The 15267-nt window shown below is 41.1% G+C and overlaps 1 protein-coding gene across 5 annotated transcripts in view; it reads left to right on the forward strand.

The window, feature by feature from the left end:
- WDR25 (WD repeat domain 25) overlaps positions 1-15267 on the forward strand; it is a 92657-nt gene that overhangs the window by 77168 nt on the left and 222 nt on the right. For 3 of the 5 annotated variants that reach the window (XR_012764561.1, XR_012764560.1, XR_012764559.1), the window contains 2 exons: positions 5854-6407; positions 8397-15120. The gene's annotated coding sequence lies outside the window, so the exon portion shown is untranslated. Of the gene's footprint in view, positions 1-5853; positions 7042-8396; positions 15121-15267 lie in introns of those variants that run through there. The other 2 variants (XR_012764562.1, XR_012764563.1) reach the window with 2 other exon arrangements.

Consider the following 15267-nt stretch of genomic DNA (forward strand, 5'->3'; position numbering starts at 1 on the left):
TGGAGAGCTTAGCGCTATTCACAGATGAGTACGCAGCATGGCTGCATCGGGCAAAGGAACGGGCCCGGCTGGGAAAGTGAGGGCAAGTGTGAGACATGAATAAAACAAGCTGGAGGATCTAGTTCTGGGAAGACATTTAGCAGCGGTGTCTGCTGGTGAGGGACCTGCTGTGCCCTTGGCGAAGAGGGTGGCTGCTGGGGAAGCCTAAGCAGACTGGGGCTGAGCGAGCTGAAGTTGGTGAAGCTGGAAAAGTGTGTGCCAGCTGAGCAGTGCCTCGCTGGAGCAGGAGCAGGCTGCCTGGAGTGCCGGGTGACTCGACCAGAGCCTCCATCCTTCTCAAAGCCTCGAGCTACTACAGCTAGGGGTAATCCTGGGCTGCATCAAGAGAAGCGTGGCCAGCAGGTCGAGGGAGGTGATTCTACCCCTTTACTCCACTCTTGTGAGACCCCACCTGGAGTACTGCATCCAGCTTTGGAGCCCCCAACATAAGAAGGACATGGACGTGTTGGAGCGGGTCCAGAGCAGGGCCATGAAGATAAGCAGAGGGCTGGAGGACTTCTCCTACGAGGACAGGCTAAGAGAGTCAGGGCTGTTCAGCCTGGAGATGAGAAGGCTCCGGGGTGACCTTATAGCAGCCTTTCACTGCCTGAAGGGGGCCTACAGGAAGGATGGAGAGGGGCTTTTCACAAGGCTGTGTAGTGATAGGACAAGGGGGAATGGCTGTAAACTAAAAGGGGACAGATTTAGATTAGATATTAGGAAGAAATTCTTTACCATGAGGGTGGTGAAACACTGGAACAGGTTGCCCAGAGAAGCTGTGGATGCCCCCTCCCTGGCAGTGTTCAAGGCCAGGTTGGATGGAGCTCTGATCAGCCTGGTCTAGTGGAAGATGTCCCGCCTCATGGTAGGGGGGTTGGAATCAGATGATCTTTAAGGTCCCTTCCAACCCAAACCATTCTATGATTCTATGAACCTGGTCCTTTTCAGATGGACAGGCTTCGCTGCGCTCATCTGTGACCTTGCTAGAGCTGCGGAGCTGCAGTAGACCGGTGACAGCCTCTAGCTGATAAATCTGCCTCTCAGCTGGGGTTGCTTGCTTGGGCTGTATTGCCATGCCACCCAGAGCCAAGAGCTTTTTGTTGGCCCATACTGCACCTATCTATAAAATATAACATAAATCTGCCATACGTTTCTGGTTGTGCTCGTAGGACAACCCTGCAGCACTTTAGTTTTTAATTAGCAAACTCTGGCACTGCTATGGCAGTCTGGTCACGGCTGCTGCAGCATCAGGTGAGTTGCAAAATTCGCCTGAGGAGCTGTGTACTTCCTTGGGTAACTGGCATTTTGAGAGCTTCGTGGAGAAGACAACGGAGACATTGTATCACTGTTAAAATAAAGGCACTGCTTTTGGGGTTCCAGTGTCTGAGACAATTTACGTTTGGACCTCTGGGGTCTACCTCAGAAGTGCAATTTTTAATAATCTTTTTATTAATGATGTATAGAACGTTTTCCCTGTTTTTCAACACACTAGCTGAACTACCACATTAACTGTGCACCTTTAGGGATTTTTGCCATTTGGTGCATTTTGAATGCCCTTCAGAGAGAGGGAGGTTTGCAAGTGTGAAGTCTGACAAGATTTCTCTGAGGGAATCGGCAATTTCTCCTCTTACTTTTATAATTGCTTATATTAAGTTGCATGGTTTCTTTGGTGAAATGAACTAAATGCCACTGGAACAGCTGAAAATGTGTCCTTTTTTACGAAATAAAAATGTTACCAGGACCTGGGCAAAACGTAATCCTTGGCTTAAATGCTTTTATTTTGGCCAGTGTTTACGGGTCTTTAATATAGAAATCCTGTGTCCAGATGAAAGCTCCTACTTTCCTGCTGCCATATGACTGTTTGGTGGGTCTGGGCCTTGGCACTGGAGAGACTGCTCTTCTGTCCACGTTATGATGCTGCAGGAAAAAAGAACAGATAGCCCTGAGGTATCTTCCTTTCCTCCCCTATTTCTCTACCCTCCCATTTTCCATATATTTTAAAGGATGCTGAGACATTCCCTTGGGGACTGCAGTCCTAAAGAAAAAATGAGAATATTGACCTTTTAAATGGCCTTTTACTTAGGTGTCTGTCAAGGGAGACCTTTGAGAGAAATCATATTCTTCATAATCTGCACTGAGATCTGACAGTATCATTTTTATTCAAGTTAGGAAGCCTATCTGTACTTCACTTTCCACCAAAATCTAGTTTAATAAATTCCCATTAGTTTTGTGTTAATTATTCCTGAACCAGAGGTCTTCTTGGAAGGTGGCAACTGTATAAGGGAATACAAAATAGTTTTGTAAGAGAACTTGTCAGAGGAAAATTCTGGCAGTAATTTGACTAAATTATGGCAAATATATCAATGGACTCTTCAAATATTTTCTAGAGGGATGTTACTTTTCTTCATACCATGAGGGCTCATCATTTGCTCCTGAAATTAATAGCTCTGTTTTTATTTTTAGCATTCATAATTAGACATTAATTTGCTCTCTGAATGCTTACATTTCAGATTCTGCAATCATTCCCTTTTGAGCAAGTGCTACTCTAAATCTCTGTGAGAAAATTCATGACTACTAAGTACATTTGAAGTGTTGCTACATTATCTGGGTGATTTATTTTTACGTTCACTTGGGGCACAGTCCCATCCATGCTGAAGTTGCTGTCAGTCATAGATGACTTAACAGGAATTCCAATAAAGGCTTCCACGCAACGTCACTACGCAGGTCTAACCCTCACAAGCTCCTACACAAGCCTCTTCTTTCTGCTTTTAAATATAACTTCTGCACATATCTCATGAATTGTTTTAAATTGCACCATGTTTTGCTGTTATTTTTTTCCTCTGCTTCTATTATTTCTCTGCTTGATCATCCTTAATGGCTTCTCAGGACAAGGACTACCATGTTGTTGAATGCCTGTAAGGCACCCTTCCCATCATGAGCACAACTGCAAAGAAACCTGATGCTGAACGACTTTCAGCCATCAGTTTTATCTGGCCCCTTGAGAACACGCTAAAGCGTGGTGGCAGTAGCAGTTGCTGGAAAGTCATTGAGCGCATCTCAACACAACAGCGGCATTGTTGATCTCTCTGTTTTGAATGCCATCTTTCATCAACCAGATAATATGATGATTTGTGATAAAGGCATACAAGAAACAGTCTTTTCCATTCACCTAGGTGTGATGCCTAGTTTTCTAGCAACTAGCCTTCATAACATAAGCATCAGTGAGATGATAAAGCTTGTTTTTTCTTTAATACCTCTTTAACCTATTGATACATCTAGGACACAGATGGTAGGCTTGAACCTATTCTGCTTTATCCCTGTAACACACTGTAAAGGTAGGAAGCATATGTTCTTTTTATTATATTAGTTATAGAACAGGAGGTCCTGAAGTCTTGCTCGCAGAGGACCACTTCACAGGAGAAGACATCAGGGTGAGAAATGTGTAATGCACTTACCACTTCACTCTGTTACTTCCTAGGAGAGCCCCAGCTGTGGCATTCCATTTCAGGTCCCTGCCACTCAAAAGACTCAACTCAGTGTCTTCTTAATGGCAGAGAGCCAGTTCTGAGCAGCGCGTCGCCCCTGGAACAGACAGCTCTTGCACGGCTCCTTGACACCGTGTAGAGCCCTGCGGAGGGAAGGGGGAACCAGAAGAGGCTGGAAGGTGCAGTGGACATGATTTTTGCTCCAGACAGGCTGACAGCCTGAGTGCTCAGTGCTCGCCTGCATCCTCATGCAGCTGAAACCCCCCTGTCGCTGCTACAGGGGAGACAGCCTCCACTGGGCTGGTTAAAGGTGTTTATAACTGAAAGTCTTTGTACAGGACTTCTCAGACTGTACTTTGGAAGTTGCTCTTACAGGTTTTTGGAGGATTTTGGTAGTGGATATTTTCAAAGGGTTTGCACACCCTGGGCTAAACATTCAGCACATTCAGTACATGGGTAATTGCAGAGAGAAGTCTTGGTGGCATTCGTAATCCCCACTAGATCCCACTACAGGATCCCAAAGCGTTTGCATGCAGTGAGGTATTTACTTACAACACCTTTAACCAAGAGGATGATCTTTGACCCATCCAAGCCTGTTACAAAAATGTCCCTTTGCAGATACGCTGGGAAACAGAAGAAACCTAGTATTTGGGGGAGGAAAGCAAACTGCTATGCACTTTGGTATTGTAGTAGCATTTTCAGGAAGTGTTTTGAACCCTTCAGTGCAATAAATAAAAGAAGTAGAGCTAATAGGTTGCCTTGCACCTTTATTATGAAGAGCAAAATAATCAGTAGATCCCATGCTCCAGAAGGCCAAAGTGATCAGATGCCAGCCTGACATCATGAAATCTCTGCTGTGGGCTGCACAAGAACCACTCCGTAACTGGCAACTGCCTCAGGTAACAGTGCCTTCTGCAAGGAGAGTGTTGCAGGGGGAACAAGGTCTTCATCTTTCAAGGAATTACACTGCTTAACCGACACATTTGTTTCTAGCTGTAATGTTACTGGACAGTTTTGCATACTGGTTATATTCTGTCTTTAAATTATGCTTTGTGTGTTAGTGGCCTGCATTTAATGTCTTTTCTATGGCTGGGGTAAGAAATCCAGCCAATAATGCATCCAATTTTCTTCTCAGGTTTGCGATCAAATGCTTTTCCTCTAGGGCTGAAACTCATATAAATTATTAATAGAAAGTTTTTAATGATAAGGAAATTGTCATAATTTAAGTATTGGGAATGATACATGTAAGTTTGCAAGCTCTATGGTGGGAAATATCTTCCTCCTAATCAGAATGTGGGTATACGTGCAAAGATAAATGGTGGGCTCAGCAAAAATCTCTGCTATTTTTCTAGGCAAACAATATAATACAGCAGTCAAATAAAAATTAGTTTGTTAAATAGAATTCAGAGCAGGTTGCTATAGCTGCTGGGGGGGTTATGCTGACAAAGATCAAAATGGGTAGTTTATCTGCAGTTTGTGTTCTAATGTATCTAAATTCCTGAATAATTCTAATGTGATTCAGATGTGTAAGGCAATTAAATGTGACGTTCCATAGCCACATAGCGCAGTCTGTGTATCACCAGTAGGTTTAAAATGAGTCCTAAAGCCTTTGTAAGATGTGGTGTGTGGGATGTCCCTAGGATGGCTAGAGGCATGAATTGAATGTACTGTAAATAAACTATGGCATGAAAACTTTCACGAGTGCCCAGAGAGGAGAGAAAATGCAGATGAATGTCGAAATGATAACATTTGAATAGACTGGGTAACTCCTGCCTGTCACGCGTAGGGCTGGAGCAGAGAAAAATTGATTAATTCAGCCAGCACAGAGAGGGAGCAGCCTGACTCTGACACCACTATCAATTAAGAAAAATTTTGAGAGGTAAATCAAGTTATGCTATATGTTTCTTTCATCTTTGTTCTACTTTTCTGAGGAGCTGCTGCCCTGGTGCCTGCTTTGCAGATGGGCTACGACACGAGGGGACTCAATGATTTTCTCAGGTCTGCCCTGTGAGCCTGTGGGAAATCTCAGATCTGGTCTTCTCCTGATTTCCAGGCTCTATTGCCTGGACAACAGGCAGCAGTCTCAGCAGTCACAATGGTAAATCTAACCATAGCCTGGATCCTGAGGGCTTGGGAGGGCCCCAGGTTTAGCTGCTGTTTTCTCCCTTGTTCTCAGATGTGTCTCATTTCATTCTGTTGTTTGTCGCTGTACTGTCCTAGGCTAGGACTGTATACCCCAAGATGTGAAATGTGAACATGCCTCTTTCCCTCTTGTGCTCTTGCCTTATTTTTTTACTTTTTTCTTTTTTCTTTTTTTTTTTTCCCGTAGTGTTCACAGCTGTGCAGTCCCTTACATTATGCATGCCAGAAATTTCAAAACCTGCCTGGACAGTCTGTGGTAACTTTATCACTGATGTAATGAGGAAATGTTGCTGTGTGCAGTACAACTAATGCTACAGCATCTCTACAGCAACTGAAGGCCTTAAAGGTATCATCCTTTAAGATTTGTACTGGTGTCAAAGTGATCAAAACCTGACTAACTGCCACAGCCTCTGAAAGAGCTACTGAAAATTAGACTTTGCTTGTTGCCATTTGTCAGCAATATTACATTCACGAGGCTTCTTCTAGCCTCTTGCTGGTTAGCCACCTGCTGAAGAGAGTGACGTGCTCTGCAGTGAAGTGGGTGCTTCTGGAAGGTCTTTCTTGGATGCTGGGTGCTTCCTTGTTGGCTCATTAATAGCTGTACCAGCCCAATGAACCTCCTGCACAGTCTTGTCTCTTTGAAGCCTTCCCTTTTTTTCTCCAGGAAAAGCTATTTCTTTCAACAGTTGTATGAAGCAGCATCCACTCAGCAGGAGAATATGAAAAGATTCAAAGCAATCCGTAAGTATTGATGTCTAGCTAGGGTGGATGGCACTAATGGGAGACGGTACAGATGTATCAAGGTAGTTTGTGGCAAAGGTGGTGCCTTTTATGAACAGATCTTTTGCATGGACTGATAAATAGCTTTGGCTTGCAAACAAATATAAATTTAAACTGAAGATTGTTAAGAAATGTGATTCATGCAAAGTCAGTGTCTGTAGAAACATGAGGTGAAGCGCAGCTGCCCTATAGTAATTTCTGAGCACTGTACATTGAGACATTTGCTCCTTTTCAGGTTGAGGGCTTTGTAAGGAGAAAGGACTGGCAAGAGAAAGGGATAGCTCATGGTAATTGACTTTCTGTAAATACTGGAGGGCAGTCAAAAGTCAATGCCACACCCCCTGGCTCTGAGGAGCTCTGGCTTTCATCTTCTGCTAAGCCTAGAGGACTGGAAGGACTGCGGTCGGGATCACAGGGGACGGGGTGGTTTCCACAAAGGGTCTCTAGAGGCAGGGCAAGTTTCTTGGGGGCACAGGAGTGAAGTGGAGGCAGCCCTATGCATGCTGACAGAAATTATTCTAGCTGAGGTGGGTCTGCGGAGGAGCTGACACGCATGTAGCTGATTAACTGCCATTTTCAGACTTAATCAATACACTTGGCTTCAGAAAGCTGAAAGTCCACCATATTCAGTCTCGATCTTAGAGAAATGAAGGGGACTATTAAACTTCATGCAACATATGAGGTATGCATAGCTGTGCAGTGAGGTATTGCAACCCTTGCCTGGCCTATGAGTAAGAGATTTTAGATTTTACATCCAAAGGGATAAAAAGATGAGGATAAGAAAACATGATATTTGGTAAAGCTAAGCAGGTAATGCAATATACATGGCCTATGCAATTACAATCAAGAGACTATTACGTCAAGTACTGTATAATCAAGTAATAAGAGACAATCTATCCTTCATAAGCTTACAGGATAAAATGATAGAAGAATTATTCTAAATATTCACAAGGATAAAATACCGATGTTGGACAAATTAACTGTTTGGAAAGGCTTGGGAATTGTGTGTGTATTTTCATGAGTTGCAAGTTAGGTTGTTTGAGTAGGAGCAACACTTTCTCTCTAAACAAAGCAGAAATTCAAAGCTCAGAACAAAATAGTCTTAGAAGTGAGAGACAAGTGGAGTTATGAGGAGCTCAAGCAAGAAATCAAGTTTAATTGATGCTGTCTAGAGTGCCAAGAAGTGCATTTCATCTTCATCATCAATAGAGAATGAAAGAAAAGTAAAAGGCAGTCTAAACCTATTTTAAATAAAATAGTTGTTTGGTATCTTTGTGAAGTTTGACTTCAATGGATTTGTTGTGTTTCCACACCTTGGCTTTCTGGGCTCTGCCATCTCAGTAATAAGTCATTTGCTGATGTTCTTTTCAATTAGACCCTTTCTCCTTGAGTAACATATGTTCTTCTTTTAAACTGATTTAGTCTCAGGATTGTTTTTCCCTACTGACACAAGTCAGGTCATTGTAGGCAGGACTGACAGCTCTAGCAAAAAAACCCATATCACTGTACCTTGCAAAATATCGGGGGGGGGGGCGGGGGGAGGAGGAAGCCAAAATGAGAATGAGAGAAAATAGTCTGTGCTGCTAAAAGTCTTTCCCTGGGACTTTTTGATAATGTACCCTAAAGATTGGGGCAACACAGTAAGTGTTGTGACAGGAATGTTTTTACTGCATTTTGTGCTGACGCAGCCATCATCCTTGCTCTGCCTCCATTCCCTTATCTGTCCTACAGATGGTCAGGAAAATTCAAGCTGGGCCAAAACAGCAAGATGCAAGTTCTCAGCTCAGTTACATATTTTCTGTGGGCAGCTCCATTGTGTGTATTCTCTGGGCAAAATATGAAAAACATCTGTTTTATTGTACATGAGCACTAATGTCTTAGAAATGATTTGGCATTTTAATAGTTTAAATGTACAGATTCATTTTTTAATTTTCTTTCTTCCATTTTCAGGTCTTGCCTTCCTCACCTTCAGACTATTGTGGACTCTGAAAGCGGTGATGAATCAGAAAATGATGATTGAGTTCCTGTGCTAAGTCTGGGCTTGAGAGCTTTCGTTCTTTATCTGTTTCTCAAGTTATAACATAAACACAAGGCCAAAATCCTTAAAATCTGCTAAAACTGAACTAGCTGACTCCTCACTATCTTGCTGACATTAGGCATCTCATCGTAGTGTAGCTCTCTGGGCTGCGGATAAGAGCATTTCCCTCACTTGTGGAGGATAAAGGCTGTGAGGTGCTGAAGGTCCATTGAAATAAATTGTCAAATTACGGTCAAGTGAATCACACACACTGATTTATCTCCCTGCCAAAAATAATCCCACAAGAGTCAACACTTGTTAGAAGTGCTGCTACTGTTGTCCCAAGCTCCTCAGGCCGGTGGTACAGTAGCTTCCTTGAAGTGAGAGGTTGCATGCTGTCTGGACGTTCAGTGTAGGGCTTCCTCCTCATACCACCCTACATAGCTGATGTCCAGATGAAGAGAATTTCTACTGCAGGAAGAAAGCTAAATGAGGGCTTGACTGGGAGCCCACTGAAATTCATAACGCTTGTGTGCTGAGAATAATTTTTATTCCTTGTGATCTGTTTTACGATGTCACAAGTGAAGAGCTGGAATGGGAAAGGGCACTGACTAGCATTGACATTACAAATTTAATTAATCTGGGACTTGCTGCTGTCTTCTAAATCATAGAGCTGTCGTTGCTTAGCTAGGTATAGTGAATATTGCTGTGGCTTTGCAGCTCATACATGTGTCTGCTCTGATTCATAAATTACAAAGAAAAAATCCAGATGGGTGGATAAATTTAAATATTAATTCATTAGAGCTGACTTTAAAAATAAGAATTTGCCTGAATAATCACAGTTAGAGTATCAATGCATATATGTCAGTGATGGGCGTGATGCTGAGAAGGTATTTAACTCCCATCAGGGATCTTTTCCAATGGTTGCATCTTGTATCAGTCACAGTTTTGACCCTTGCAAATAAAGGCATTCTCCCTACTCTGGGATGTAGTAACTGTCTGCAGGAATGATCCTTGCCTCAGGTATAGGATGTGGGGCTGTGGGCAGCCTTGAGAAGCGCCCATCTGGCAGAAAGCAGAGTGTACTCCTCTGCAGCATGGGTGCTGCAGAAACTGGAAGAAAAGAAAGCTCAGGGTGCTCTGAGCAGCAGCCTTCTGAAACCTGTGAGGAGCTAATCAGGAAGACAGAGCCAAGCTCTTCACAGTGGTGCCTTAGACACCATGCTGGTGTCCTAGCAGATCTTGTGGGGTAAAAAGCTGTCTGGGGACCACTGGTGGATGGCCACCAAGCGAGCCTTCTGCCCACCTCTGTTGCAGATGGACACTGTACTCCTGGATCTCCCTGGGACTCTGACCTGTATAGCTAGCCGCAATTTAAGTCGCACTTTTCAGGGCTTTAGGAAGCTTTGACCTAGGGTTACATGGCAGTAAAGATGCCATTAGGAACTTGTGACCCTTACAAACTTGTGTGGAATTCTTGTCTGCTCTATCTTGCTAATCAGATGTTTGTGGGGAATTTGGCTTTGTGGGTATTTAGAATTGTTTATAAGACAAAGTACTTTAGAAAGTAAGTGTTTATAAGGTAAAATCTTCATAAATCTGTTTGTGCTTTGAAAAGTGAATTGAAGACTTGTTTGTTAAAATTCTTTTATCATAGGGAAATGTCATTTTAACTCTTTTGAGGAAATTAAGAGGTTATGGGGTTTTGTAGTTAAAGCTCAGCGTCAATGTAGCTTGGCACGAAAAGGGTCAGTAGCTATTCATTAGAGACAGAATATATGTACATTTAACTACTATTGTAAAGGATTAGCATATATTGCTCATAGTTAGGCAAATTGTCATGGTGCATAGTGGAACTATAGACAATGGTACATCCTCTCCACCCGCATCATATAGGACTTTATTCAGCAGAGCACTTAAGTACACACTCCTGAGATCAAGTTTCTCCTCAAGCACTTACTATTTAATGTAGAAAGTATATATTGAGGAATTAAGATATACTGAGAAGTGATAATTGTGGCTTTGTAAGGGACACAGCCCTTGGATCTGACTGTTATAGAAGATTCCACACTGAAAGTGGAGAATTGAAATAGAAGATTTTTCAAGTGAAGGGAGAAAAAAAAGTCACATTTTTCAGCAGAATAAAAGTGTAAAACCAACAAGTGAAAAGGGCAAGACTGAATGTCAGTGGAAGTGCATTCACCGCACAAGCAGCAAAACCTTTCATTGCATGAGAATTCAAGTTATTCTTTTTAGCTTCAGCAAAACAAAAACTCTCAATGACTAAAATAGCTTTGCTAATACAGTCAAAAGAAAATATCAGAGAAAACAATGAGAGAGAATAGCTGGAATGAATGACAGGCTGTTAAATAATGACTGAATTGCTAAAGCTGTTTTATAACAATGAGGTTTTTAAAAAAGACATGGAGGAAAGATTGGGAAAACAATGAAAATCTTCTGATAATGGTGATATAAGACCATGTAGACCGTGCCAAGATTTAATGCATACAGACCAGCATGTCTGGCCGATGGTCTTTAGAAGCTGCTGCTTATACTGAGGGCTGTTGTAAGACCCAAGGTACTTATGTAAAGTTGTCTTAGCCCTTTTTTAAAAAGTGATGTAGATTTCGAAGGCTGGAAATGGAACTGCTGTATGGGAGTTACAGGCTTAGAAAACTTGGTACTAAGGAGCCTCAGATCTTTTGATTTTGGGAGAGACATTAGAGCCTAATAAACCTGCAACTGAAACTCTGTGCAAGACTTGAAAACAAATCCTCAAACTTACCAGTGATGGAAAAAGAATACAAATCAACCCTACAGGGCTCAAGTCCATCATAAACAAACCCAAAGCTCTTTGAGAACATCCAGACGCCACTGTGTAAGTGCTGAAGAAACTCCAGACAACATGAAAGGGAATTAGATGAAAAATACCTGCTTGTCAAATGCACTGATTTCCAGGAGACAAGCTCCCATTCTAGAAACATGGCCTGGCATTCTTTGCATCCGAATGCAAACCTTTAAATGTGGCTATATGATAATACATTTTGTCTGAGTAAAGCTTTCCTTATGGATGTCCCTTACCAATTACCTACATTTATTGAGAATTTCGGTGCTGGGAGCATCACACGTGCAGTTGCTCTAATCTGTGTAGTCCCCTCCTTTCCTTGTACTGCTTTTTTGTACAGTGGGTTTGAACAACTCAGTGTTCATACTAAAATATTCTGGTGTTCAGCAGTAGAAAGGTGAGGAGGGAGTTCCTTGAAAAGAATTAGAAACAGCTAGAGTCCTGAAGGGACTGTCTTCCAAGGAAAAAATGAGAGGACTACATCTGCACAATTTAAGCAATATTTAAGAAGAGATATCACAACAATCTGTAAGGGTTACAGGGTTGTAAACATGAATGGGGGATAAGAATTTTATAGGAAAGTCCAAAGCATGTTGATTAGTATTTTGAAATTAAACGAGGAGAAATTAAACTAAGCAGCTGTATAATCGTGCTCTGCGATAGATGTTGGAGTGGAAATTCTTTTTAATTAAAAGGGCTGGAAGGGGAAAGGATTAGTTTGATAAATTTTCTAGTTTGGGAGAAGAGGTTAGAAACTGTTGAATTGAATACTACCTATTTTATGGCTTGCCATGATTTAGGCTTAGAATTTTTAGATATTTCTAGACTTCTAAAAAGTTTAAAAGAGCGAAAAGTGTTATTCAAAATTATTGAGATTTTGCATTTGTTTTTAGCCTTAATTTGGAATGAGAAAACGATTTTCACATCTCAAAAAATGCATCTGCTTTTCAAGATTTCATAATTATTATGCACAGTTGTTCCTAGCGAATTGTATCCTATTTCCCTGGTATCTTTTTCGTATTCTTGTCTGTGTGTATTCTTATCTATATATATGTGATTTGATATGCCTCACTCTGATCTCTTTCAGCCCCCTTTGTTTTTCCCTGATCAGTGGTCTGTGTCATGTACATTTTGCTTTCAGTTTTCATTCATTACAATGACATTTCTCATCTTCTTCTTCACCGCACTGTTGAGGACTTGCCACTTCTTTTCCTCACCCTTTCTGTTCTTATTCATGGCAAATGAAATAATTAATCAAAGCAAAAATCCTGCTATAGGTACCTACAAACTCTGCATACAAAATCTGGCTACTTCAGATGTCACTCAGAAAAGTGAGGTTTTGTGGCACCGTGGAGACACCATGGCATTTTATATAATGCTTAAGAAAAAATTTGGCATTTATGTCCTCTGGAAAAGGTATTTCGAGGCAAATTCTCAGCCACTGGAGTAGAGAGGGGTCTGCAGCACTTTGGCTGAAGAGCTGTTGTTTTGCGTTTCTGGAGTCACTTGTCATTAAATGAATGTAAGAGTAGAGTCAAGTTCATGAAACCACACCTGCTTGAATGAAAAATGGAAGTAAGCTGTTCTGAGGACAATATTTTAGATGTTGCTCTCGATCAGAAATGTCCCACAGAAGGAAAGTAGTCTGTGGAACACTGAGGCAGGCAGGTCTACCACCCCTTTCACCTGGGTCAACGCATATCTTCTGAACAAGATATTGTTGGTTTACTCACCTACCCTCTACAACTTTATCTGTTTTCAACCAGATTCAATCTCCTAAAGCCTCAGTGACTATTAAATCTGTACTCAGGCCAAACAGGCTGTCTGGTGGCACAACAGAGCCCTCCTAATATCGCAGTGCACCATGGTGAGTCTGGAGAGACTGAGTGAAGAAAAGTGCGTAGTAGGTTTTAAAGATCTGCGATGACATAGTCCAAAAATCTTCCCTATGACAGAATATTTTTTGATGATTTTCGCCTAGTGTGAAAACAGAAGGTAAGCAAAAAATTAACACACCGCAAAGAAAATTTAAATCTATTGTGAAAACACCTAGTGTCTCTCTAAGTTTCAGGTCTCTCTCTGTGGTTGTCTCAAGAAATCTAAACTGAATATGCCAAAAAGAAGAGAAGGAAATTCTTTATTATAATCATCTTTCAAAGTTCTTTTGGTTTGGAAAAATGAAACCAAACTGTGGTTAAACCCACAAATCTGAGAAAATTTAGGTGCATTATTTAAAGTTTTTTTCACATGTTCATAGAAAATTTGCAAAGTCAGTTTTTCTAATTAAGAAGAAATTAAAATGTACACATTAAAGCTGAAGAACTTTTCTAGCCATTTTGATTGATTGAGTTGAAATTCATTACAGGGTTGTGTATTGTTCTGTAACAGAATTTGTTACTGAAAAATGTTACAAGGCTACTTGACAAGGAAAACCCATATTAACTGGCTGAAAAGACTGGTTTCAATCTACATGTTAGTGCACATAAACTGGGAAAAATAGTCAAGTGAAGCATGAAGTAGACTTTGAAACTGCAGTACTGTGAAAGACGATAATAGAACAGGATATTAAATAATCAGATATATAATATCTAGCAGACACTTAATTTTGTGTAATTGCCAAAATAGCAGTTCAGTGTCAAATAATGAATGAGATTATAAAAGGATTAGTCTGATACTGTGTTCCAGTTCATAAATGTAATGATTTATTGTTCCATAGCTTACATATTTTCTTAGGTGAGATAAGAGTTAATTTTCATCTCTTGCATACAAAACCTTGTATTCATTGACCAGAGAAACCAATGTCTTGCCTTAGAGATGGTCTAAATTTTATATACCTGAATGACTCAACAGTGAGGTTTTTTCGCATCTGTTTTCTATCTTAATGTTTCGAAGGGGAAATAACAGCTTTTCTGGATCTCCAAGTCTATTTACTACAGGTCAGATTCTGCCATAAGAAGCAGTTGGCATTTGGAAACTTTATTCTATGCTTTTTTTATGGACTTTGTGGAATTATTTGTGGCTTGACTCACACTCACTGTGAGCGAGTATGGGAACATAAAACTGAGAGTTGCATTATAGCTTTTGTACTGAAATAAGCCTCACTTTAGAGTTATGTTGTGCCTTACCTGTGTGATTTCATTAGCTACCATTGTTCTCCATAACACGGCTACGGATCTCAGAGGAGCTGTAGGGACTTGACGCCAAACAGCACAGCAAGTACTTGCACACACCAATAATGGCCAAATTTTTATGTCATGTGTGAAGAATACAGAGAGCAGTGGGAACTGTTGATGGCAAATGTATTGAATCTGTGGCCTCATGATTTAAGATACTTATGTAGGAAATGAGCAGTTCTATAGTCCTGGTTCATAGTTACCTGCCGGGTGACCACTTTCAGAGCATCAGCAGAAAATGTATGTTTTCTTAATAGGTATTGAATGGTAGGTCATTATTTTAGCTTTTATAAGGAGGTAGTTAGACTTCCACAGTGATCGCGCTGATGACTACCACGTATCGCACGAAGGTCTTTCGCATACATGAACTGGCAAGAGTCAGGATTTCAAGTATAGGATATGTGTTCCATTCGCACAACTTGAAAGAATTATTAAATATTTATTGCTGTATTCTCCCTCTTACCAATCAGCAATACTGAAGCCAGGAAGGAAATACACAGGATTTCCTGTTCTCTGATTTTTATTTTTCTCCTCTTCTCCTTTTGCTTTTTCTCTTCTGCTGCTGTCCAAGTTGTACACTCTTTAATGGTGAATTGGAGAGAAACAGAAAACTAGATGGAAGAAATGCAAAAATTACAGGTAAAACTACAGCCTCTCAGAGCCAGGGGTGAAATTCCCGTGGGTGGCAGAAGGCCAGACATTCCTTAAGCTTTAGAAAAATCTCTTTGTTAAAAATACCAAGCTAACTACAAAGAAAGGGCAGCTGTGGAAGGTAACAGTCCTGAA

This window comes from Opisthocomus hoazin, chromosome 7 (genome assembly GCF_030867145.1).
Source record: "Opisthocomus hoazin isolate bOpiHoa1 chromosome 7, bOpiHoa1.hap1, whole genome shotgun sequence".
NCBI lineage: Eukaryota > Metazoa > Chordata > Aves > Opisthocomiformes > Opisthocomidae > Opisthocomus > Opisthocomus hoazin.